At 39.6% G+C, this 27,810-nt stretch overlaps 1 long non-coding RNA gene across 1 annotated transcript; it reads left to right on the plus strand.

Annotated features, from left to right (window-relative positions):
* Nucleotides 1-347: 347 nt before the first annotated feature.
* On the plus strand, nt 348-27,759 carry LOC130167292 (uncharacterized). The gene is made up of 5 exons (XR_008827259.1): nt 348-410; nt 2,029-2,114; nt 2,750-2,861; nt 6,048-6,212; nt 26,406-27,759. It is a non-coding gene; the product is annotated as an uncharacterized LOC130167292 (long non-coding RNA).
* The last annotated feature ends 51 nt before the right edge of the window (nt 27,760-27,810 follow it).

Here is a 27,810-nt window from a genome sequence, read left to right on the forward strand (position 1 = left end):
TCAATATTTGAGTGAACTCGTTCGCACTATGTTAGGAGTGAAGTCATATTAGATCATTTCAATGCGGTCCCAGCTCCAGGCGTGGGCACTGGGGGGGGCAATGCCCCACCAAATCGTCCTGCTTCATCCCAAAATTAAAAAAATTAACTATAAAGTAGGGATATTTAGCATTTTCCGATTATCGCTATCATTATTTCTTTAACCATGACTGATAAAATAAATTGATTTAAAAATGGTTTCTTTGGCTTTGGTCTGTAGTCACCACTCTGTAGTCTGGAGCAACGTCCCGCCCACAGCACGATTTGATTGGTTACTCTTCAGGAGTAATAGCCTATCACACTGAAGCCTATTAGTGTACACAGAAGCACATACAGAGAAGCTGCAGTGAACGAGCGGAACGTGTGTCGAAGGTAAGACAGCAAACAACACTGAAGTTGTAAAAAACATCACAATCCTCTACAGTGAAGTTACAGCAACAACACACACAAGTTCACCTGTTGGTTCAAGACACACCGAGCGAGCGAGTGAGCGAGAGAGAGAGAGGGAGGGAGGCTATCGCTAACTGCTAAGCTAAAGTAACCAGCACACCTGAATAGCATGTAAACAATTGTTGAATTAGGGAAAGTCCCTAAAAGGAGCAGACAGCTCTGGGTGCTGGAGCAGAAGTAGTGTAAGTTTAAATGTACAGGGGGTAGTAAGTCACTATGATGAAGGAAACAGCAACATTAACTGTGTTCAGACAGCAGCAATAAACACTAAAGGGCATCTTTAGGCTGCCAGGTGAATCACATCACAGGTGAGAACAGCACCGAAATCCACCAATTAATTCCAGTCAGGCGCTTTGCAGTCTGTACATACAACTGATAATTACTAATATACACTCAGTTGTCAGTTTATTAGGAACATCTAGATAAAACTGATGTAGTCTAATACAACAGCTCTGCAGTAAATCCTCCTTCATAAAGATTATAATGTTCAGTTTTTATTAAAATTGTTTTAGACTGTTGTTGATTCAACTGTATGATAGTTTTTGAAGATGTAGTGTGTGTAGTTGTATTGCATTATACAGAGGTGTTTCTGTTATCTAGCCTACTTTCACTGATATAAATGGGGTGGACAAAATAATAGAAAGACCTTAAGGCCATGGTGAGAGTCCTTATGTAGTAGTAGTTATCAGTTCTAAAGTTAAGTTACAGTTAAGATTAAATAAATTATGTGCTTATGTATTATTAGATTTTATGACTTAAGTTTTAGTTTTCTGTTGAGAAATCCCATGAAAATGTCACCATTAAGTTATTATAACACAGTTACTATAACAGTTATTATAACACATGATAAGTTTTAGTCTTTGATCTGATACTGCATAGTTTTATTTAAATATATATATATATATATATATATATATATATATATATATATATATATATGTGCATCCAACAAGTGAGCTGAGTAATCTCGCCTCTCATATACCATCAAAATGCATGCAAAGACATGAAAGGAAATCCATGACCTTCCTCACTGAGTAAGTAGGAAAAAACAGAACTGTCACCTCAAACCTGCAGCGAGCCAAAGGACCAGCAGGAAAGGAGCGGTGAAATTGGCAGCAGCATAATCATCGCAATTTGTTGGAGGCACCAACATGGTGCTGTAGGTGGACTGGTGAAGTGCCAGCTGTGTAATTGTAAGAGCATAAGTTTAGGGGTGGGAAAAAATCAATCCTGTCTCTCAAAGCACAATTATCCTAAACTTCAATCATTTGCTTTCTGTTGCTGTGGGAAAAAAAAAATCCAGACCTTTTTCATTCAGGATACACGGTGATGTAACCCAAACCTTAGGCAAAGACAGAGTGACAGGTCTGAATGTTGAACTGTACCTTTAATATAAACTGACTTTGGATTTAGCGTTTCACTGTGAAAGGCACCTTAGGTATGCCAGGAATGAGAAATGCATTTTCTTGTTTGTTCTGACATGGAAAATATACCGTATTTTATCCTAAGCATCACGGCCTTCTTTTCTCATCGTCTACAGCTGCCTGATCAGTCTCTTCCACTCGCCCTCTTCATTGCGGGTCTCAGCAGGTACTCAGTCAGGCGAAAGTAGCGTGTTACCCTCAGGTGAGACATCCCTGCATTCTCTTGCTTCCCATGCATCAGGAATATAGCATGATGTCTGTCCTGGCTGCTACAAGTACGACAGGCGTCGGTCTGTACTCTCACAGCTACTTGACTGCCAAAATGCATTAAACATCACCAAACTATAAATAATTAAATATCTGGGTGACATGGCTTGGCAAGAACACCACATTGCTTGATTAAAACTTTATCACCAGACACTGTGAAAAGTTTCCAAAACAATTAATTACGAGGGTATTAATGGTGGCTTGTGCTATGTAAAACACGATAAAGTGGGGACTTAATTAAAAAACTCATTATACTCATTCTGTTTTCAGAATTTCAGAGTTTTCAAATGAATATGGCACCATTTCCTCTTCTCTCTCTTTCTCTCTCTCTTCTATTCTTTCTTCCTCTCATTCTTATACACAAGATGACTCACAGACACACTCTCACAAACACACACACACACACACACACACACACATTTTTCTTTAGCAGGCATTAATGTGCCACCTCTGTGGATCCAGAGTGGGAGTGTGTGAACTTTTGCATTCTTTCTCACAATTATATATTTAAATCCCATCTAATTTTTTTTCTAGTCCTATTCACTTTCTTTTCTTTTTTTTTTCAAACAGGGAAATTGAGAAACTAATTTCCGTTCCCCTCGGTTGCAGACGGGGATCCACATGAGAAAGCTGCTGAGTCTTGTCAGTGAGGACATGCAGGAGACAAACACATCGGTGGCAGGTGATGCGCTGCTCTTTTCTTCCCTATACCGAGTGTCACATGACCTCACTCACATTGGCGTAGACCTGCTCCTCATCTTTTATGGAGTAAAACTGCATCAGCATGGTCTCTGAAAGAAGCTTCTTATTGCACCTGACCTCTGCCTACTTGACACGCTTGGCCTAAGGCTGCGACCCACATTTAAATATCAAGACGGAGGTAGCGCAGTGGTCTAAGTACTTCATGCACAAAAGCTCCTTTCTCACTCAGTAAATCCTGTCATAACAAACCTCATCCCAAGGTCCTTAACCACACAAAAGGGCTTTTGCCTATGCTAAACTATTTGACAAATACATGAATAGAGATTGCTGGTGGGTCAGAGAGCTCCCTGAGGAGATGGTATGAAGCAGCACTGGAGGGACATGTAACTAAAAGCCTGGGCAAACAAGCTCTTCTCCCTGTAACAAAAATGTAATAGGGAGGTCAGATGGAGGTCAACCTGTACTCACACACAAACGCACACATGCTGACTCACGCACACACTTGGCTTTGTTAGTCACAGCCACGTCAGCATAAATACAGGCACAGATGTACAATCAAAGACTCAGGTTAAGTTCACGAGCTAACAATGAATTTGAGTTTTCCTACAGCACTCACTGACAGCATGCTTGCACACTTCAGTGACAGAGTTCAACTCCAGTACTTGAGACAGCAGTGCAAGACATTCAATATGTTCAGCTGGTAATGAAAAGGAGAGTATTTTGCCAGTGCTCCCGATGCAGTCGGATAGTTTTTGTTTTAACTGCTTGTGTATTGTTATCGGTGTGTTTAGGGACAAAGCATAGAGCGGGTGGCCATGAAAAAACTGGAAACGGATGATCCCATTTCACATCCCTTAGAATTTTAACGATGAGCTTAGGGTATTGTGTGTGTGTGTGTGTGTGTGTGTGTGTGTGTGTGTGTGCGCACGCACGCGCGTGTGGTGTGTGTGATATTCATGAGGCTGAGGAACAGAGCAGGAGGGTAATTTTCTGCACTCACTGAGCCAGGCATTCCTCAGGACAAAGGGACTGGGGACAAGGTTGAACAGGAGTAATGAGGGAACTGCGCACACACACCTACCACCAACCCCCTGTTCACCATGCAACACACACACACACACACACACACATACACAGACGCATGCACACATTCGACACCCCTATTTTCTCCTCTCACAACTTCGCCAAATCCGACTCCACCCCACCAGCTCACGGCCGCCTGCTCTCCCAAATCCCTCTCTATTCCCAAATTGCTTGTCAAAAGGACGAAATTGGAAAATAAAACTCTGCGGCTGACAAACAAGATTACATACTGTTTGCACCTGGCCGTGGCAATTAAAGCTCTGATGACAAGCGAGGATGGCCTCCTAATGTGGTGTCTCAAGGCATATCAGCGTTTCCACAACAAGATTACAGCCCTCGTGCCATTGTGGCGGCACTGGCAGCCGTGCTGCCTGTCATTCTTTGGCCCTGTGTGTTGTCTGTTGTATTTTGTCGCGAGCACGTCTGGGATATGCTACATTGAGATATCCATAATTAAAACTGTGGCAACAGATATAGTTATACAAGTGACACTCCAGTGGTTTGGGTTTAAAGGCTGAGCTTATCCAACAAGGAAAGAAACTAAAAAAAAAAAAAACAAGAGAAAGAATGGTGTGTGTACAGAGACAATTCAATTCAAGATTAGCATTACAAATTGCTGATGTGTTTGAATAGATAGAAAATATTGTTGTGAGCAAATATCAGAGAGTGAATATGCACATTAAACAACTTTTAAACAGATCCTAATTTGATGTGCTGTGTGTTCTATGTAAACAGTGCAGTCTGAGGTTTCCACTCCAAGTCCTTATGTTCAGCAGCTTCAGCTCAAGGGAATTCTCTGAAAGCCCATTTATCTTAAATAGCCCCCATTTGAGTGACAGCAGACAAGCAAACAAAATTGTTTAAATGTACCACTTACACAAGCCGATTGCTTTCTTCTCTCTTATTTGTGCCAGAATAATAAAATCGACCCTTCGCGTAAACAGACGCCACATCATTATTTCATAAGTTTGCTGAGTTGAGCATAGTAAATTATGTACACTTTGCTTTCTTGTGGAAGAAAGGCCATTCCCTCTACATTATACTACATTATACCATATGCTGTGAAATGTGTCAAACCTGCGAAGAGCCCTAAGCATGAAAGAAGGCTCAATTTAGCCACCTGAGTTCACTAAAATAATATTTGAAAGTGTAAATCTATGGATATATTCTGCATGGGGTCTTGTTATCTTTAGTATGTATATCAGTATATATATAAAAGCACTGTATAAATGCAGTCCATTATCTTTAATTGCTCATATTCTCTATTCACCAGTGCAGCTCCCTTTGCAAAGTGTTTCTGGTTTTGATTAGCACGATACTGAGCTGGTGGAAGAAGCCTTTTTCCTCTTTGGCTTGATGTCAAACTAATAATGTTGGCTTTTCTCGTCCCCTTTTGGCTCCTTGACTATCTTTTAAGGTCCATGATTGACTGACTAGCCTTAACTCTCCTCATTAGCAGTTGCTCTCCTCCTGCTATGTTGGCTCTGCAGGGTACCTCTGCCTTTAGTGGTTTCCAGTGTCTCTCTGTCTGCACGTGGAGGAGTATTGGAGGGCTGGGGGCTTCAGGGTGACAGATGGAGGCTGCTTTGTGACCCCTAGAGATTGGCAAGCTCTTCTGTCCCCTCCTGATTGAGTGTCTAAGTACCGGTCGCTCTCCTCGCGTCAAACAATCTTGCTTTATGTTATCTCAAGCCGCTCCCTCTTGGCCCACTGGCTGTGATGGCAGTGTCAGATCTTGACAGCAGTTGTCATCTGCAGCTAGCACTGATGCCATTGAGGCTTGATGAATGGCACTTTTATGAAAGCAGTCAAAACCGCACAGGCACAGGTTTGGATATGAATAAGCGTATTAGGATTTAGACAGAAGAGGTAAATCAAATCTGCAAATAATCCCTGATTTGTTTTAGTAACAGATGAGTTGGGTTTACTCCGGATGACAATAGAATAATAGTCAGAAATGTTAAAACTTTCAAAGTTTTTCTCTGTGTTGGAAAACTGACTCATTTTAATTAACGCATGTACACTGAACACATCACTCATGATTTTTGATCTTAAAACTCAGTATTTATTGTCTTTGCTGAAGCCAACAAAGAACCTAGAAGATACTGCCAGAATGGGCAGGCAGAACCAGCTGAACTGGCCACAGACAAAAGGCACTGAACTGCTCTCCTCATGAGGCACAACTGACTGGAGTGGAGGCAGGCCTTAGTGCCACTCAGACTCAGCAAGCAGGGTCTGGAACAAAGAGGTACACACACACACGCACACACACACACACACACACACAAACACTCATGTATGTGTGTGTATATATATATATATATATATATATATATATAAAAATATATATATACACAAGGGACAAAGCACAGAACATTGGGATTTTATTTCATTTTTTCATACAGACATACTAGTTAGATGGGCACAATAACAAGACTGTGTATGTTTACCACCGAACCTATGCTCACAGAATGTATGACACTTCAAGTGTCTAAGCATCTGCAGTTTTGGCCAGTCAAGAAAATCTTTCTGTCTCCGCATGGTTTAGTGTTATTTTGCAGCTACAACTGATAAAGTATAAAAAGGACGACGCCGCTTCTGAACCTGAAAACTCTCAAACACCTTTAGAGCTGAAAGTCACACTTTAACCTCACAGTCGTTGTTTCCTTTCACATCCTGTTTTTTTCCTTTTCACCAGTGTGCTGGAGTAGAGAGCCAGAACAATGAATAACATATCACTGTCCTAATACTTTCTGACAGCACTGCATATTTATTTTTATGTAGTGCAACACGTTTACCTCTGATTTTGTGTAGCTTTTGAAGAAGAAATCTGGTATGTACTGCTGAGGTGCTAGTTTTCAGCTCCTGAACACACTGTCATTGAAGTGGGAGAGTGTCTGGTCTATTCAGGATTGAGAGGTACCCGGAGATGCAGTGCTCTGATTGGCAGTGAAGAGCAAGCCAGTCATCTAAAACACTGAATGTGCTGCATCCTGTGTGTCTGTTCCTCCTGTTTATTACTCACTAAATACATTATTCACAGGACTGAAACAATTTTAGGGAGGAAAAACTGTCCAACAGCAGTTGTATCTGACTCTGCCAGCTTGTTTGTCACTCTCCGTCTGGAGGTACCAACTCCTCACTGTGACATTTTCCAAAGGAGCACTCACAGGGAGGGATAGGTAGAGAGTGAGTTCAGTAGTACCCCGGACTCTCTTTTTTCCTCAAACAATATTAAAGTATCTCCATCTCCATCTTCTGCCTTTCAACCGACAGGCAATTATCTGGCGCTGTGTAATTGGCAGCAGGGGAAGGGGATAAAAAAAGAAAAGAAAATGAAATCAATATTCACATATGAGTTTCTCAGCCTATTTCAAAATAGCTTTGACTGATGCAGAAATGCCCTCTCTATGCACACAGAGGTATACAGGGTTGGATTTAAATGGATCTGCAGCCTTTTTTTTTTTTTTTTCACTTGTTTGATTTTTCAACTGCACTTGCTTTTAGTTCCATAAAAAATCTTTAAGCAGATGTCAAGGGCATACAAAGCACACACTGAAAATGCCAAACTCAGCTATTTCATCTGAGATAGCAGAATAAATAAGCAACAAATTAATGTTTTATAATATTAAAGTATACAGCGATAGGTGTATCATTTTCAAATAAAACTCCATTTTCAAAAAAGGATACACATTACAATCATCCCACTCTTTTTTGAAGACTAAAAGACATTTAATTTTCTCTTTTTTATTTTTTACATGCCTCCATTGCAGCACACTGTGCACTCCTCTATGTTTTGATGTCTGGTAGCAGGACCTTTCCATGGGAAGGATGAGGCTGTATCTTGGAAGAAAGTCTATAAACACTATTTCATATTCACTCTGCTGTTCTTCTCTGACTGCATGTGGAAATATCAGGGGAATACATAGACAACACATTCAAAAACCGTCCTTGCTCTTTTGTACTCAAAAGATCCTATTGCATCGGTCTGTTGAATATTTCAGATTCTTTTTATATTATACGATAGATAGATGGATAGATGCATGGATGGATAGATAGATAGATAGATAGATAGATAGATAGATAGATAGATAGATAGATAGATGGTCATAAGCACAACTTGTGGCTCATCAGACCTTAGAACCTCCCACTGCCATCTGGCAAACACAAGCCCAGATGTCATGTGAGTTTCCTCTGACAGCCAACATTTGCGTACACAGAGCGTCTCCTCTCAGCCATGGAGCCCTGTCTGCTTCAGGCACATTTACACTTGCAACTGTATTATGTCCATTTCTTTTTGATGGCCTTCGTTCCATAACTCATATTCAATGACTTGAATTTTTTCTTGTATTCTTTTCTCTGTGGGTACTCATCAGTGACCTGAACGACATTGATCAGTGAGACCTTGCCGCTATCTATCGTTATTCCACACCCTCCAAGCACAGAAAACAACAACAACAACCAAGTCCGTAGAGTTTATTGACAGAAATATACAAAACAACCAGGACTTTAAAGCACGTCTGTGAATGACACAAAATTAGAACACAACAGCCACAAGAAAAAAAAAAAAAACGGGAAAAAAAAAACGGGCTGAGAGACAGTAAGACCGGCAGTCCCCACGCCAGAAGCCTCTCCCTTCTGATACTGGCACCAGAGCTTTTAGGCACTTCATTCCCAGGCCAGGAGCACTTCATGTGGCCTGATCAGGAAGCACCTGGGCGGAGATACAGAGAGGACAGGGGAGGAAAAGGACAAACAGAGCACCAGGAACACTATTATGTTAATATTTATTATATATATTATGTATATAATATGTCATCTTTTGCTATTTTACCCATTGCTATGCACCCTGTTTAAGAAAATCAATAAGAGCCACAGTTGTAGTTTTTAAAGGTTTTCACTTAAACAAACTCCAGCTACAGATAGTTTAGCTGTGGGATTTTGGACTTTATAAAACTTTTACCAGTCAGTCCAGTTCGATATCTGCAGGCAAACTGAAATCAAAGGACAGTGGGCCACTACCTTTCTCGTCACCTGTTCGATTGTATAGGAAAATATTATCTACAGTTTCCACAAGCTATTCTAAGTGATCAATTTATCCACAGTCCCAAGTCTTGGGTGATCATTCAACAACCCCATCTCCGCCACTGATTACACCAGCTTCACTGAAGTGTTTCAGGTAGCACCATTGTGAGACTCTGAGGAAATAGTGAGTCTGTTTACCTGCACACAGTATTGTGGATATTGACTTATATCCCAGTGAAGGTTTTATTTGAAATATGATGTTTATAGGCTGTTTGTGGCCAATTTGGAGCAAGAACCCTGACTAGAGAATAATGCCTGAGGAAGTAGTATTTGAGTAAGTAGACACATACTGTACACAACACTTCAATGTACACGGATCAGTTTACTAAGAATGTCTCTTTGGCCGTTCCTTCATATACTAAATATTTTACTTTCTCATTACATTCGTAAATCATTCGACATGTAAAAAAGATCACAAAGCAGTGAACAACAGCTTTCAGTTATGATCTGATTATCCATATTTAAATAGTCTTCTGTTAAACTTAGCCATTGTAGTCGGCACTTGAAGAATTCAAATCAAAATACCAGTGCAGACACAGATGGGCATGCATACACAATTCACAGATACAGATGAGTCCCCTTTAAAGTCATTTTAAAAATTGCAGCGTGGCAGTTAACAGCAACAAACACAATATTTGCCAAGGTGACTCATCAGGCGGTGGCTGGAACAGGAACTGAAGAGGGTGACTGCTAGACTGTGGAAGTCACACCACTTTTTTCAAGTTTCCGTCCACCTCCTCCAAGGGACAAACATCATCAGAAGCAATCTCAAACGATATATATTTTAGAGAAAAAAAAAGCACACAACATGTGCAGTAGTTAAGATTCAGCCATATTAGTTAGTGACAAAAACAACCTTTAAGATGCCTCACATTGTTGGGATATTTATAGCTTATCCCGGTTACTGAAAATGGGATGTGACATTTACGTGCAGCAGCTCATGAATATTATACTTGAGATTGAAATATTAAGGGAATAGTAGCGTGCATGTAAACACGTTCTCTGCCAGGATCATACGTAAGCAGGTGAATTTATCAGTCACGAGCGCCACTTTCAGCATCTGCAAACATCAAGCAGTTGCATATCAACTGGCAATCCTCTTTCACTATTCTTGCAATCTTTGGTTTTGCAATGATGTCTAAATATTATGCAAACATGTCATGATCGATGCAATGATGTATAGGAATAGTCCTTCCCTGTGTTTGACACTAATTACTTAATATCCAAATAAGTGTGTAGTGTTTTATTGCAGAGTAGTTTATATGTATCTACTGAGACTGCTTGACTTGCATCTCTAATGTCAAAATGACAGACTGACAAACAGACTAAAACATTATTACCATTATGACCATACCTCATAGTACAAATAAACTGCATAAATGTGTTGTTAATCAGTGTCAAGTTTTTGGATTGACGTTGTGCATTAAAATCAGATCAGGCCACCCAATCGCTTTTCTTTAAATGCTGATGTAAATTTTGTCCAATGACAAAAAAACAGTCATGCATGGTCCAGCTGGAGCTGATAAGTGAAAGTAGGGAATTTTGCTACAGTGAAGTTGAGTTATTAGCTGATTAATCAGTCCGCCTCATAATTTGTTTTAATGGCAAATGAACAACAGAGGACTAATAAACACTGCTCACAAGAAAAATGCTTAATGAATGGCAGTTGGTGGTGTATTTTCACTTCATTCTGAAAAGTGTGCTTTAAATCTGCTTTGCTTGCTTTGCTTTTAATACCTTTTCTGTGTCTCTGTCCATGGTGCTGAGGTCCACATGAAGAATGTCTTTGGCAGACAGGATTTCACACTGTATGTACAGCACATACATAGAGTTGCATCCTATTGTAAATGTCTGATAGTATTGTTCACTGAGAGGCACATAACTCATACTTATCAGACTTGACAGCTGTGGATTGAAATCTACTGTCTCACTGGGAAAACTAATGTCTGATATGGTGTAACGGCTGCATTAACTATATTTCTCAAAATAAACAGCTTTAGAGTTGTCAACAAAGTTTAGTCAGCTAAAGTTGTCAGACTATATTCAAACATGAGTTGTTGTCTGTATGCAGTTCAGCATCCTGGCTCTCCAATGACAGGTCACTGTCACTTTAATTACAACAGATGCTTTGCTTTTCCTCCACTTGCACATTTTAAGACAAGTAAAGAGGAAGTTAAAAAAAAAGGAGAGATAAATGAAGAAAGAGAGACTATCCCCTGCTGCTCATTGGTTCTCTATGTCTTCCTTGGTCCAGGAGGAGCTCTGTCACATTTATGCCTAAGAAGACAAGTGCTCCCGCAGCTCCCTCTCCTGGGTTTTCAACCCCGTCCCTCTCTTTGAAGATCTTTTTTTTTTTTTTTTGCAGCATCTGCTTTTTTCTCCTTCCCCCAGCCCACTGCTACATCGCCTCCCTGCCTTTTTTCACACTTTGATTGCATGTATCTCTCATCGGAGTCCTCTGGCTAATTGCATCATTCTAATGGTCTTTTTCATGATCATACTCTGTGGTAAGTTGACGTTTCATGCGGCTTATTAATTAGAATTAGCGAGAATAGGACAGAAAAGTGACGAGAAAGTGCTGATCAGTAGTTTGAGTGTAGAAATTGCAATTGTCTTGGTTCAGGGTGTTGGGATTGCGAAGGGATCAGGAAATGAGGCTGTGATCCAAAAAGTTTACATCATTACTGGCTAACCCCATTATTTTAATCCCATAGAACCCCCAGTATAAATAACCACTCGTTTTCTGTTCATACCAGTAAACAGCCAAGTGTAGTAGTGCTCTAATGTCTATTGACATATTATTTCACTTGGCTTCAGCCATTATCAGCAGCATCCACACAGCAACAGGACTTGGCCTGCTAGTGGAGAGAGTAGGTGTCTCCATCCTCATCTTCTCTTGGCACACACATACTGTGCATACACACACTCACACACACACACACGCCCACACACACATACACAGTGGTGGCAGTGAGGATGTTGGAAGTCTCCTCCTCTAGCTGGAGGGCTTACCTCTCTCTCTCTCTCTCTCTCTCTCTCTCTCTCTCTCTCTCTCTCACCCCCCCCTGCCTCTCACTCTCTCTCTGTCTCCCTCTCTCCTTTCATTCTCAGTCACTCCGAGATGCTGCCACGTCAGTGCAATTTAACAGTTCTTTGATCCATGTCCTGAGAGTGAATGGCAACAAATTAAGCAAATTATCTGAACCACCCACGGGCCTAAGGCAAAGAGAGAGGTGGAGGGAGGAGGGACCGGGGGATGCTACAGTTGTTAAAAGGAGGGTCGAGTGTGACTGCCAGAGCCGTGAAGGAGGACGGGAAAAAAAAAAGAACGCTCTGTATATAAATGTATGGGATAACCGAGGAATGACCTGAATCAGGGGAGATGTGTTCTGCCTCAGTGGTCTCCACCTGTTCTCAGTGAGAGCCTGGTTCCAGCGTAGTTGGTGGAGGGCCGGCTGAGCTATTTACTTTGACTTTGGCAGCTGAATGAATGTAGGATTTTTGTGAACAGTATCAAAAAACACCATCACCATTACGTCTTATCTTTTGGAAGAAATCAATTGGGTGTGAAAGGAATTCTCGTCTCTTCTCCTTTTCTTTTCATTGACTGTTTACTGTTTATTCCCTGATGTCTCTCTGTTTTTTGATATATTGTTATTGTAGTCCTGCCGGGATGTTAACAGTGCCTTCTAGGAAAAAAAAAAAAAAAGCAGAGGTAGATTCAATTGCACTGTTTTAAAGTGTTGAGTGAATGACAATGGGCCTACTGTAGCAATACTGCTAAAATTCCTCCCTCTTACATTGACCCTAACAAGTTCATTCAAAACTGACAGGTTTAATATTTTGAATTGTGATCGACCTAAATATATGCACATGCTTGAGCAACATCATTCACATTCAGCCACTGGTTTCATGCTATTCTGCTGATTAACAGAAATATGGCAATGCTCCAGCAAAAGCAGGGAAGAAGAGCGCTGACGAGTAAACAATGCAGCCTTTAAACCACGTTTTAAAAAGCTTTGCAAATGTTTTATGAGGGAGGGAATTGACTCAACACTTTTGTTAGACCTCAGGAATGAATACAATATGTTTTGGTGAGTAACACTGAATGTGGACATAACATTTGTTCACAAACATGAAAATTGCACAGGACACATTTGAACTGGCAGATAACCTTTAAATTTACAATTTGCAACAGTGGCATGTGGATGATGTGGGTGTCTTGACAACACGTCCACCATCACTGATGTACAGCTGATGTTCAACAGTCAAATGTGTTACTGCTGATTATCATTCGTGAAAAGACAAGTTTGAAATATATCACTTCCTGTGCAGATCTGTTTTTATTATATTTAGAGTTTATTGGCATTTTTAACTCCTGAACTGCTCGTGCATACTATGAGAAGGTTTAGGTTTTATGACTTGATCTCACAAATCAAGTACATGAGCAATTTATCAATAATCCAGTACAATGGATAATAAATTGAAATCAATGTGTTTTTTTTTCATGATTAGTTTTGGTTCACTCCTTGTTAATAATCCAATGAGTGACCAGCTAAATAGTTTGTAGTTGATGAAGCATTAGTCAATTAATGTTTTTGTGAAGGGGCACCGCACACTGCTCCAAATTCATTGATCTGACAATTTTCTTATTTATTTTTCTTTTTTTTAGCCATGGGTAGGTAGAGCTTCCAGACAACAGTAAATAAATAATAATAATTACGTTTTACAAAAATACCCTGGACCCCATCAGCTGAGTTCAAGGATGGTCTTCCCAGTGTAAGTGTGGACAAATTGTCATTTTGGAGAAGGTTCTGCTGCATCTTCTGCCTTGAAACTTGCCATCTGCTTACTGAAACTGTGCTGCAACAGTTACAAACTTGCTATGTTGCTTGCAACTTCTCCTTGCTGGGTAAAATAATAAAGGTGATGTAAATCCAAGCCAATTTTTCATCGACCAAAAATCCTTCTTTCCAAAGGAGGCAGAGTGCGCCCTGCGAGATGTCAATCATTTTTCTGCCATTACCTCTCTTCCAGTGCTCCCACTCCTAAAATAACTCTGCTCCATAACATTCACCATTCTAGCCATCATGATAATGTCGCTCTCAGCATTCAAATCTCAGAGAGCCTCCTGCACCACATCTCTTTACTCAGTCATCAGAATTTAAGACGTTGTCCTCATCCTCAGTGTCCTCTGCTCGGTTTCTCAAGTTAGCAGGGAAGAACTGGGCAGACTGGAGCCCTGGCTTCCCTATTCATAATGTAATTTCACAGCTCATTATAGTCCAAGGACCATTCCCTTCAGATGGTGTCAGCAGTGGTTCTAGATATACATTACCTGGCAGATCTGGGTCATACAGTATTTGGAAATCACTCTTAGCTCCTCCCTGTCATCTGTCCAATTGTTAACACAATGATAGAAAAATAAAAAGTTAAAAATGAAAAGACGATTTATTGTATTTTGCTGCAGTTGTCCTGGTCTGCAGGCCATCTGGTGCTTGATGTGGGGTTAAAAAAAATATATTGTATGGATCGAGGTGTTTGATATAGACAGCAGCTTTACTCTCTTCCTGCCTATTGAAATACAAAGCATTTTGTTTTGGTCTAAAAGTAAATCTGACAATCCACAATGGTAAACTAATTAATGCTTAATGCCTCACATTATTGTAATGAACCTTAATGAAGCATTTTCCCAGAGCCATTAAGATAAAGATCATAATGGATTCAGTTCACAGGTGTACTAACATTTATCTTCAAATCAATGGATTCCCACTGCCTGAGCTGTAATTAGACTGCCAGACTCTGATAAGGGTCATGCCAAACTTGCGCTGTGTGTGCTCAGTAAATGTGTGTGAGTATGTGTGTGTGTGTGTGTGTGTGTGTGTGTGTGTGTGCATACCTGTACATCCACTACTACCTCAGCTGAACTGCCATGCAGCAGAGGTGGCTTTGCAACAGGCTTGTTATAAATTATCCAATTAACCTTGCGAGACTGAGAGCAACTTTTGATTTTTGCTCAAGGTGCAATTGCTTTATTAGACTGCAGAACAACGGAAGGAGCATAACAGGTAGGCTGGTTTAATTTGGTGGGTTGATATGTCAGCAGCTAGTGTACAGTACCTTAAGACTAGCGCCTTCTCTTTTTCTTAGTGTACTGTGCTTCAGGAAAAAAAACAAAAACAAAAAAAACAACAACCTGCAAATGAGTAATGAAAGCCTGGTTGATCTATTAATCTGGTGCATGAAGCTATTATGCACTAAAAACACATGGCTGCATCATGCCAAGGTTCTGCTAATAGGCTCCTTTACAGAACTGTTTAAAAAAGCATGGGTCAGAGATTGGTGACAGAAAACACAAAACACAATGGACACAGAAAACCAACACACTTTGAATAGTGAGTGCAAATTATGTTTATTGTTTACAGTTTGGTTCGATAACTAGCTATTTGACAAACAGTGAAACCTAATAAACAATTCTAAAGCTTTTACAGGCCAGATACCCTTCAGAATATACTGAAGAGCAGCAAGTTTGTGTACATTTTTAAAACTCATCAGGATAGATCAGAGGAACACACTCAGTGGCCATTTAAAAATATTCATACTGGAAGCACACTGGAGGCTTCCTTTTAGAAATGAAATGATGGGAAAGTCTGTCTGGCAGGTTTGATCTTTTAAGGGGCAATTTATTTGAAAGCAAACACCTAATAGAAATGCCAGATGCAGAAATTAGGCCCCAGATTAGTTTGGCTATAATATCATAACAGCAGTGCTCGTATTAACCGTCCAGGAAATTACACACATAATGTCACTAAATGATTAGAAATAAATAAAACATGCCAGATCAGGTGGGTTTAATTAAACAAACATCCATGAGGTAAAATACACATGGAGATTTGAATTGGACAGCTTGTTATGGTGATGCGGTGTCAGGAAGGCAACATTGTATGTTTTCATCTTAGGAAACAAACAACACTCTAAATGCACCAACTGTAGGTCATGTTGTGGATATGAGAAATGAAGGATTGTAGAGGGCTGGGGGGGCATTCTGTATTTCTTCTTTTTTTTTTATTATTTGCAAGGTTCTGCAGTACAAATCACTGGCCACAGACACAAAACACTTTAACAACACCTTTTACCTCAGTACAATAAAGACACTGAACTCCTCACGTTAATCTCCCAACTCACGCAGCACCTGCTGCCCCCCCCACGGAAAACTCAGTTTCCTTTCGCTGCAGTGCTCATTCTGTGGTGCCGCTGTGAGAACCTGTGATACATCGGGATATTCTGGGTGATATATATTATGGCTGTGTGGTGTGTCTTTTGCATTTTGGGCATAGTAATGCACTATTGTGTGTATTGTATGAGATGCAATACACTCCTCACACTTCCCTGATACACTTCTGGTGCTAGCGCTGAGCTGTTCTGTGCTCTAACAAGAGGGGCTGTGAGGTCACTAAATTCAACTCAATTCAATGAATTATTATTATTATTTTTATTGTTATTATTGTTACCAAATTAATTTCCATCATTTTTGCTTTGTTTTGTCACCATTAAGGTGTGGTAACTAGATAAAAAGAAAAAAAACTGAGTTGTGAATATTATTATTATCTGTTTACAATGCCAACATTCAGTACAGTAGGTGATCCCAGTTTATTTTGTGATATCTAACTACTGTATTTGCCTACATAATGCGGGCATTGAGGGTGAGATACAATTGTGTTGTGAAAGTGGACCTCAAACATTTTCTGATGAGTTATTTATCTCTTCTTGAGTTCATAAACTTCCAGCGGGTACAAACCAGGCACAGAAAATAATCCCCAAGTCTTCCTTGTAGTCGTGTCACCACAGGCAAACTAAGAGCTCATTGAAGTGAGAAGAAAAACAGAATCTGAAAAATCAAATTCCACATAGCTTTGAAGGAGCAGCAGTACCACTTCACTGAGTTGAATTTTCAAGAGGCTTAATAAAGCAGCAGTGTTCAGTCAGAAGTGAATTAGAAAGTATCAGTACATGCATCAGTTAGTGATCAAAGTACTTAAATGAGTTTTAAACCATTACAGTAATTTGTTTTTGTTGGGGGGGGGGGGGGGGAATTCAAACCTTCCATGCTCCCCACTTCACTTGTTCTCGTTGAGACCTAGTCGAGCATTATGGGGAAGGCAGTAATTACATGCACCCATAATGAAGGCGTTGTAAAATATTCATGAAATTCATCTTTGGAGCTGCTGTTGTACTGTGCTGCAAATCATCCCTTTCCACACAGGGTTAACCGGTGCTGTTTGGTCCGGTGACTGACAATGGCCACAGGTACAGCTGCTTCATGCCTGTGAGCAAGTTTTTGAGTCACAAAGCATTTCTAATTGGTCATGACAGGAGCTTCTGGTTGCCAGATTTGATCTATACAGCCCCTGGAATATTGTTCAGCATCACCCCACAGTGTGCCTCTAAAAAATACATTATTTGAGACCTAGTGGAAGTCTCAACCAGAGGCAACCATGACCCTAATAACAACTGGCTAGACAAACAAAACAAAAAATAAATAAATAATAATAAATACATGAAAGAATAAATACACTAACACATAAAAACTGTAAGTTCCTTTGATCTGTTGCCTAGATGAAGCTTAACTCTGCACATTGTACTTTTTGTCATCTTTGTGCCTTATCTTTGGGACTAAACTGCCGCCCTGAACAGCATATCTAATTAATGAAGTACTTAGTGAGAATAAAAGAGAATCGTTTCTTTTTCACCAGGTCCTAGGTATCAACACATATGCTTAGTAAATGATTCACAAGCCACTTCATTAAATGTAAGGTCATTCCCAAACAAACTTATTTTAACTTTTACAAAGAAACCTCAAGTAGTCTTTTTTTTTTTTTTTTTTTTTTAAGTTGAAGAACTCAGGCCAATGGTGGTTTGATTATAGTCTGTTTCCACGGAATGCTGCTGTGTTGTATTCAAGGCATTTGAACCGTTGTATTTCTGGTCAAAAGTAAATTACCATATTTTTTCTTATGTGACATCTTGAAACCATTAAACCAAATTAATCATATTTCTTATTTATTGTTATTTGACATTATATTTGAAATGATGATCTTTAGTCTTGTGGTATTTTTTAAACAATAAATAGAAACTGTTCCAAACTTTATCATTTTTTCACCATTTTGCAGTCTGTATGCTACGTTATTCACAGTCTATGGTGTTCATTGGCATGAGTTGCAAAAGTTGTATATTGGTCAGTTTTGAGTAAAACTGTGTCCTTGCATGCTCCTTGTTGAACCTGCTCTTTAACCTGAAAGAACAACATTTATTGAGTAGTTATATCAGCCGTATGAAGCCACAGAACTGAACTGGACTTTTTACCCTCAAGTATAGGATTGCATGCAATAATCAACAAAATCCTTAATCCTGGTTACAGTTGTGTCTTTCAGACATGTAGAAAAAAAATCAATATGGAGCCCATCTATTTTTAGCATAGTCTTACATTTTTACACTGACCAACTCAGAAACACATAGACACCAAACTCCTCTTGAAATCTACTGCTGCCAGACTGAATTGTGATTAGATCAAAACGCACTGAACATGTTACTGCTGGACCTGGTTTATTACTGAGAGACAGTGAATTACTTGCAGATTAATGTGCACTGTGAGCTACCGTAAAGACATCAATATGAGCAGGATCAGCTATACCAGTGGATATAAATATATATAATGCACAATGGCTCTCTTTCCTTGTGTGTGTCTTGTATGTAATAATTTGAGGAAAAATGCCCAAATTGTACTAAATTTGATTCGATAATAACATCACTGCTGAGTTAATGTCAAATCTATTATTTAAATTCTGATCTCATCCTCACTAATTCTAATATCAAGGGTTAGAGCATTTGATGCATAACAATACATTGTGACATCTGGCCTCTCTTTAATTAGTCCTCACAGGCTATTACCATGTAAAAACCGAATTCTAGACATCGACGTTTGAACATGGAAATGTGACATTAGATGGCGGAAAAGGTGGCATTTGGAGCAGACTCAACCTGAATAGGAAGTTAGTTCATTAGGAAAGTCAAAGGAGAGCTCAGTGCGAGACAGGCTTTTTGGGGGAATAAAATCAGCTTAGATAATGTAATGTCAGAGAATCCCTATCATTAGTGGAGATGTGGTGATTTCCTGTCTAGGCTTTACTTTTCACCACAGTTTGAGTGACAGAAACAGTGTTACAGTGTGACAAAAATTGTGTTCAGTGACAGAGACCTGAGTTCATAGAGTTGAAGATGGAAGTATTTTCCACAGAACTCCTCATAGGAGTTTCAAGGGGCAGAAGTATAACTCTATCTTTAATTAAAATGTTGGACATTTTATTTGATATTGACTTGTGAGGCAGGTTAAGGTGAGGTTGAGTGTAATATATGTATATGCTGTATATATATATATTTATGTGTGTGTGTGTATGTGGTATATGTAACCTGAGAAAACAGATTAAGAAATTCCAAACAGTTTGCCTGATGCAAGCAGTTTGCTTCCTGCAGGCTCATAAGCAGCACCGTGCATACCCAAAGCAGAGTCGGGGAAAAAGCCTCTTCCAATTCCCAGGGTGCAAAGAGATGGAGCAAGGGGAGTTTTCTAAATGATGAACTCTTACAAATTGATGACTAGTGAAGATCACTGACAACTTCAAAGCTGTGTGGATCCAGGTCACCTGCAAGACGGTTTACGTAGACTATTAATGTAGCCTGATTAAAGAGAAACCTGCATTGATCCACATCCACCCACTAGTATATTATTAAGGAGAATATCTCCTAGAAACAAAACCAGCCAATCAACCACTGAGCGTTAACTCACTGCTCCTCCAGCAGATATATTATGAACTAAAATAATTAGACGTGATTTTGTTTTCCAAATTCACAAAGACGAGGGAATCTTCCCAAGGTCCCTGGTTTCTTATTTTGCTTAGTTGATGCAAATATATTTGTCTGTTGTGACGCTTGTCTGCCTCTGAATGTCCCATGATCCATCGAGTAAGCAGTGGACCAAGAGGCATGTAGTTTTTTTCCCTCTCATCTCGCTTTGCGACAAGCCTTTGTACTTGTACCATCGACATTCTTCGGCTGATACCCAGCAGGAGAAGTTGTCATCATGGTGAAGTAGCGTAAAAGTGCAGCAGTGCAATTAGCATGACAAGATGCTTCATTCCCCTCGCCTTATAGAGTAGTCAGTCCAAGTATGACAGAAATTTTAAGAGTGGTTTCCCCTTCATCTGTTTCTTCCACCGACACTCCAATTCATTTAAAATCAGCATGCCAGTGTGTTGTAGTGTATTCATGCGCCAGAAAATGGGTAAAAATATATGCAGAACAGAGTGAGATGATGTTTGATTTATGTGTTTTCTTGTGATACGGTACAGCAGCTTTTTCTCATGGGTGTCATTGTCACAGCCACTCTTTTGATTTTGTGATTGACATTGCTGAAGTGATAGCTGTCACAAAAATCATCTGTGTGTCTCTCAAATACATGTACAAATTGGTCTGCTTATGTACATGCTACTGCTTTAGCTGCGTTTGTTAAAAATTTACACTTAATTCCTCAAAGTGAGAAAATAAAACGTTATAAGGTTTGATTAAGGTTTTGTTGACTTGTGAAAGATTTTGTTAACAATGAAGTCAAGATTTTGTTTTCCAGAGTTATGAATCCAGAGCTCTGCAGGCCATAATGTTCAATTTACCCCGCTGTCACTGATATAAGTTAAAGCAATCGTTCAGCATTTTGGGAAATACACTTATTTGCTTTCTTGTGGAAATGTGAAGTGTTATCGGTATGCTAAATATACACTAGCCACCACCCCTTAAACTCACTAATACCCTTTTTACACCGAAATTAGCAGGTCTAAGTGGATTTTTCAAATCTGGATAAACACGCCAAAAAAAGTGTTTGACTCCTTTTGCACTGCCAGCCGAGTTTGCCTCTGTTCAGAGAGGACACACAACTGCAGGGAGTAATTTCATCACATGCAGTTACAGAGAGCACACACACAAACACAGATGCAGAAGCATGGGAGAAAGAGTGAGCTGCTAGCTGGTGTGCAGACTGGTAAAACAGATTTGTTGCATCTCATCCCCGGGTTGATGCTCCTGAAAGTGTTGGAGCCTCTGTGTGAGACGCTTGGTTGTGTGATTGTGCGTTGTTTAAAACTTGCGGCCTGCAGCTCACTCTTTTATCCCTGAGTTCGGTGTAGCCGCTGTGTTTCTGGTGTAACAGGTATCACGTCTGTCTGTTTTGAGCCGGAGCAGATAAATACCTGCAACTACAGCAAAGTCATTTGAGCCGGGAGTGAATGCTGATTTTTCCATTGCAGACAAACGCCCAATATTAGCGGGTCTTGGCTTGTTTTTGGACCAGTGTAAAAGGGGCTTAAATAACACTTTATATCTTATTTGTTTGACCTATAGGAAAAAACGAAGACTTACCAAGAGTCCAGGAATATACTGCTACTTCCTTGCTGCTACTTGTTTTGTTATCATTGGACAGAACCGGGCTATCTGCTATCTGTCCGCGTCTCCATTCTTTGTGCTAAATTAAGCTGACTAGCTGCTGGCTCTAGCTTTACAGATGTGGCATCAAGCTTTTCAGATAACTCTTGGGTGAGAGAGTGAATATTTATTTTTTATTTATTTATTTATTTATTTTAATTTCAGTAACCCCCAAAATGATGAACTGTTCCTTTAAGGTTGTGGACAGCAGCATCATCCCCCATCCAATTCAGTAATTCAAAGACGCACAGTGATACGCATACACATAGAGACTGAAACATACTGTAAGTTGTAGAGAGACGGGAGAGGGAGCGTTACAGTAGAGATGGCAGGCGTTCAGCTGGGTTGAGGACTGGGACACTGAGAACAAAGGCGGCCTCAGCACAGATTCTGCACTGGGACTTCAGACTGTAAAAGGGAAAGGATGGCTACTGTTTCCTTTTCCTCCATTACCCAGAGGTCTTAATTAGTTTAGGTTAATCATGCACTGCTATAATTGACTACTGTTGTTTCCCCTTTTCATCTATCATTTCACTGCCTGGAACCAACCTGTAGTGGGGCACCTCATTTCACGTAGCAACACTGACGCACCCCCAATTCCCTAATATGATTGTTCTATAGCTCCCTTCCTTCCTCTCTGTCTCCTCTTTCTTTCTCTAATCTCTGTTTGCCACATTTCTCTTTGTTTCTCACACACTTAATTAATCACACGTACACACATTGTGCCAACACTCCTTTGTTTTTGCAATCTTTACAGTCGTGTTGTGTTCAGTTTTCAGCAGAAAAAGTTCAAATATGCATGCATGGCACACAACATGATACAGAGAGATTATTAATCAGGAAACAGTCCGCTCTAATCATGACTCACAACTGCTGCACAAAGTCAATGTGTTGATGCTTAATAGTCTCACATTAATTCTGGTACTTTTTTTGTTTTTTTTAGCACTTTGGCTATTTTATCATAAAAAGCAAAGACATATTCATATACAAAATCAGCTAGAGTGCACTTGTAATCACAAGCTGCGTATGAAAAATGTTAATCAGAAATGATAATTGCATTCAGTTTTCAGGAGGTGTGCTCCTTCCTTGAGTTTAATTTAAGCTAATTGTAAAGCCGATGATTTTCAGGTTGTGTAGCTGTCATCGGCAACTTCAGAATATTTAACACTAGGCTGCTGGTTTTTAATATTTCCAGTGTTTTAGATGCAAAATTAAACTTAACCTGTGTACTGTGAATGGTGTGCATATCTAATGAAAATACTTGCTACTTGTATGCACATTTCCTTCATTATTCACTATTATTCACAGAAAGAGAACATAGCAAAAATAGACATGGAATTAAGTGGATTTTTAATAGGATTGCAATATGGAAAACAAGATACTGCATTGTTAGTTTTTTAGTTTTTTTTGTAAAGTTGCAGATGATTTATTACCAGGCTGATTTACACAGTTTTACACTGACAATAAAAAGGCAAAGGCGCATGGAGATAAACAAGACCAGGTCGGTCGAATATCTAATGGGAGAAAAAAGATGAAGTGTGTTTGCTCTTAGATTTCAAAATGTTTCCTCTCACAGTAACCAAAGAGGGCATGGTTATTGGTGGCTTTACCTGGTACTTAATCTGAAAGGGGTCATAAAGCATTTGAATGGGTGACGGGTAACCTTTCAGGACCGTATAAAATATATTATATTCAGTTTTGTGGTGAGTGCTGCTCTTTGCAGGCAGTAGACTCTATAGTGTTTTGTAGTGATATAAAGTTATACAAATTATGATGATGCAGTATATTTCATCTCTACAAACTATGTAGAGTAACTGTTGTAACACATATTTATATTCATTATTGTGTCATTCATTATGATTGATGATTTTACACTGTGCTGTTAGCATGTGAGCAGATCATATTTCCAGTAGGGGGAGCTGCCCCAGATAGCCTATGTGCATGTGCATGACCGCATACGTGCACGTGTATCTTAAACTTAAACTAAATCTTTCTCATCTGTCCTCAGCATCAGCAGCTGCCAGTATTTTCTCTATACAGTGTTTGTTTTGTCTCCTCACCTCCACAAGTCCATAGTAGGATTCAGCAATATAAAAAAATATATATACAAACAAACAAACAAAAAACAATTGGCTTTACAGGCAGAAGGTGCCACACAGCTTTAAAAAGAATAAATACTTTATAAATGCACCTGTGTGTGTACATATAACATGCATCATCACTCACTACCGGATGTTTTACCCCTGTTTATATATTCTTCTGCAACAACCTATAGCAGCTATAACTATAACAACTCTTCCTACACTCATGGCTGTTACATAAAGTTACAAGCCTCAACATCGCTAATTATATATTTCCTGCTATTTTCACAAAATGCTTAAATGCATCCATATGTTTAGTGCACCTCACACCTGCACCAACTGAACCTTGGGTCTGCGTCTTGATTGACATGTTGACAGGCGATCACGCTCGACATGAAGCACGTGTAAAACGCAAACACTGTAGAAGCTGTTAGAAAGACATATTTTTTTATAGCACACATGCTGCTTAAAAACTGACACTGATGCATGATGGAAACACGGGTAAATACTGATAAAGATGACAAAACACAGCACTGCTGTCAGAGGCTTTGTCGTCTAATTAATTTCTTGTTATACTTCAGATTACGTCACTATATAGCAGCTTCTGTGTTTGAAGATGTCTGAGGACAATGTGTATGACATATGACTGATGTAAATTGTTAATAGCTCTCTGTAATCGTGTAATTTTTGGAAATCATTTCAAGTCTTGTCTTCAAAAATCAAGGCAATAACAAATGTATCTTATTATCATTATAAAGTCAGAGTAAGAATAAGGTGACTCATTACACCCTGTTAAGACCCAAAACATTATTATTTCGAGTAAAATTTTCTTTGCCCGAAAAACAAAAACAAAAATCTCTTCAGCAGTTTCCATCCATTCAGAATGCTGCTGTTGGGGCCCCAACAAGAGGAACTAAAAATGTCATGTTCATTTTCAGGTCTCTGCAGTTTTAGTGCGTCATAGAATTGCTCTGTGGTTTAGGCCCAAAATACATTACTGACCATATTAAGTCCTTTTGCCATTGTCTCTGACCGAATCTTGAAACAAATCATTATCCACCCTGCAATTATGAAACTAAATTTCATTTCATTGGTGAGAGGCACTTATTGGAAGTCTTTTTTATTTCTTCATGACCATTTTTTATTTATACTCTATTTAATCAGGAAGTCACATTGAGTTCAAGATCACCTGAGTACAGAAAATAAAAGAAGACTAAACTCCATTGTATACACAAGCATAAGTGGACACATACTTGAAAACAATAATAGACATAAAGTCTGAGAGAGCAACCCTGTCTCCTACGAATCACATTTAACTTGTTTCCAAGTTATGCTGAGGTGGCAACGTAATTCAACTGTAATGTTTTTTGTTTTTTTTGTTTTTTGCTGTTGTTGGTGGTGCTGTTGTTGTTTTGAATGAATGATTATTATTAAAGGGCAGCTGCAGAGTCATCAGGAGGTGGCTGGGGTGGATGGCGGCTGTCGCACAATTACCACACCAGAGTGTATGCATCCATAATCCCCTCTGTAGTTATGTTTAAACAAAAGCATTTTGCTTTTAAACCAGATCAGGATCTTTCCTTAACCTGCTGTGAGTGAGTAAACATAACCATAAAGTCCCTACAAGTCTATAATGCACTACAAGATCGGATATTTTGGCGGAAAACAAACACATTGTCTATGAACTAATACTGATATGGTCAATATCAATGTATTTGTGACTTGTGGCAAAGTATGTTATTTAAACACATAACCTCATACCCTTAATGTATCCACTCAAGATTACATTTCCCAAAACGTATTTGCTTTTGCAAAGGAGCTGTGTGTAAATGTTTGTAGGAGACAGTCTTGGACAAGGAGCTAGACTGAGCTGTGTAGGACCTTAAGAACAGAGCTCAACAGCAACTCTTTGCATTGTAAAACAAAAGGTTGCTTATCTTTTCCTTTCTCTCCATTTCCCCAAGGTCTCGGGTGAACGACTGGATGAATGAATGAGTTCACAAGAGTGTGACTTAGCACTAACTCATGTGAACATACCAAAGTCAGGAAGTGCCAGCCCTGTTGGGAAGCACAGGGGAGAGATAATGGCTACTGTCTGTGCACACAGCATATGCTAGACCATAAGTGTGTCTGTCAGTGCCTCATGCAGCTTCGGTCTACTCTAGGCTGAAGGACATAGATGAAAAAGCAGTGTTTACCAAATCTGTTTTGAGGAAAACAGTTTGAGGTTATTTTGATTAGAGAGATCAAAAACAGAATAGATGTGTGGTGTCATTAGAGAGGATCCTGGTGCAGCTGCAGGTAAAGTACATTTGTACAAAGAGACTTGATAGATGTTGGCAGGTTATCTTAGTGTCTATAAGTTAACAGAAAAATGAAACAGCTCTGCACTGGCTGATGTGGCCCCTCTGCTCTTGGTACCTACACTTCTGTGAACAGCCTGCTGCTTTTCTTTTGGCATTCTCGAGGAAGAAAATTGAAATTATCACAGAGAAAACTCTGCACATCCTGGGCTCACCTAGAGCTGATATAAAATAAATAAAGGCATTTCACACCAACTGTGCAAAGCAAATGTGTTTGTTTTCTCTGTCACATTTTAATGGTCTCTGTCCCTCGAGGGAGAGTCCTGCTGTGCGAACCTGTTTCCTGATTGAGGCTCATCTTGGTGGGTTTTCATATTCCAGTTCAATAGTGCCCTCAGATTGTTAATGCCTAATTTTGGTGTGCCACTTTCTGTGTTTATTCAGGGCTAACAGCTCGTCTTGGATTGGATGACAAACCAAAGAGACAGGCTGACACTGGGCTGTCAGGGTGATGCCAAGCCATCTGCTCCTCTGGAGCTTCCAAGCGGGAGCGAGGTGGGCAGGAGTGGAGAAGAAAAAAGAGTAAGAAAACTAACACTAACCCCCCAGAAACTCTCTTTTGCCTAACCCATAATTCCCAAGCTGATATCAAATGGCAAATCATAAAATTATCTTCGGAAATATGAGAGGGGTGGTTCACAGTTTTCAGTAGGAGGTTACTTGCGCTAAGCAACCAAATTTCTACAGAGATTTTGTGTCACTCATGGAACCCTGAGGACAATCCCAGATGGCTGCACCTCAGCAGTCCTGAGTCATTTGGTATGGAGTGCATAAAGGTCACTTCACAAGAAGACGAAGAAGAAGAGGAACAAGTTGAACACACAGAAGCACTGTATCACATTAAGCAATATTAATAACACTTAATAAAAACAGTAATTATAGCATTGCAGTAAGTGTAAGGGGAGCTTAAAATTGCTAAAAGTATTTACACAGGAGAAAACTAAAGAATGAGCTCTGTCTGTTAAAAGTTATAACTAGAAGTAAAGGTCCAGGTTAAAATAGAACCTAAGTTCATAAAAAGTTTTGTAAACAGTGTTGACGTGTATTGTGGGTGGAGCTGAACTAGTGACAGAAAGTGACAGCGGTATCAGGTGTCACTTTAAAACAATATACAAGGTATATGGATCAACTGGATGTCTTCTCCAAACATTTGAATGGTTTTCCAGCAGAAGATAAAGTTAAAGACGAGAATAAGTGAACAATGCCTGAGCAAAATCTGGACATTCTGGAACCATGGACACTTCCCCTTAAGTCACCCTCACTGATTACTTTGTAACGCTAATGATATCATGTGGTCTTAGCTTAGCTAACTTTGTAACTTTGCAAGTAAAGCAGATATAATATTACTATATTCCCCATTCATTCATTAAATGCTTGCATATGTACTGCCTGATGTCAAAGCCAAAGTGTCTATGAGCAATTCGGTTTGTTTACATGCTACTTCTGCTTAAATGCTAATGTCGCTAATGAAATAGCCTACCGAGAATGCCATCATTGTGGTTGCGGCTGTTATTAAGTTATCATCATTAACTACATCATTGATTTTGCCTTTGTGTGTGATAAACAGTGGCGATTTCATCAGTCCAGTCTGTCCATTTAATGGCTTATGAACATAAACGTCTGCGTTTAGCCCCAAAGGGCGTGTTCGGCAACGGTATATAAAGATCAATGTCGTCTTTTTTTGTTTTCCAATTGTGACATCCGACAGCACAATAAACATACTTTTTTTTTCTTGCTATTCTGGGGATCTCACCTGTTTCACACTAGTTGTTTCCACTTTTCCTGCCAC

This window comes from Seriola aureovittata, chromosome 4 (genome assembly GCF_021018895.1).
Source record: "Seriola aureovittata isolate HTS-2021-v1 ecotype China chromosome 4, ASM2101889v1, whole genome shotgun sequence".
NCBI lineage: Eukaryota > Metazoa > Chordata > Actinopteri > Carangiformes > Carangidae > Seriola > Seriola aureovittata.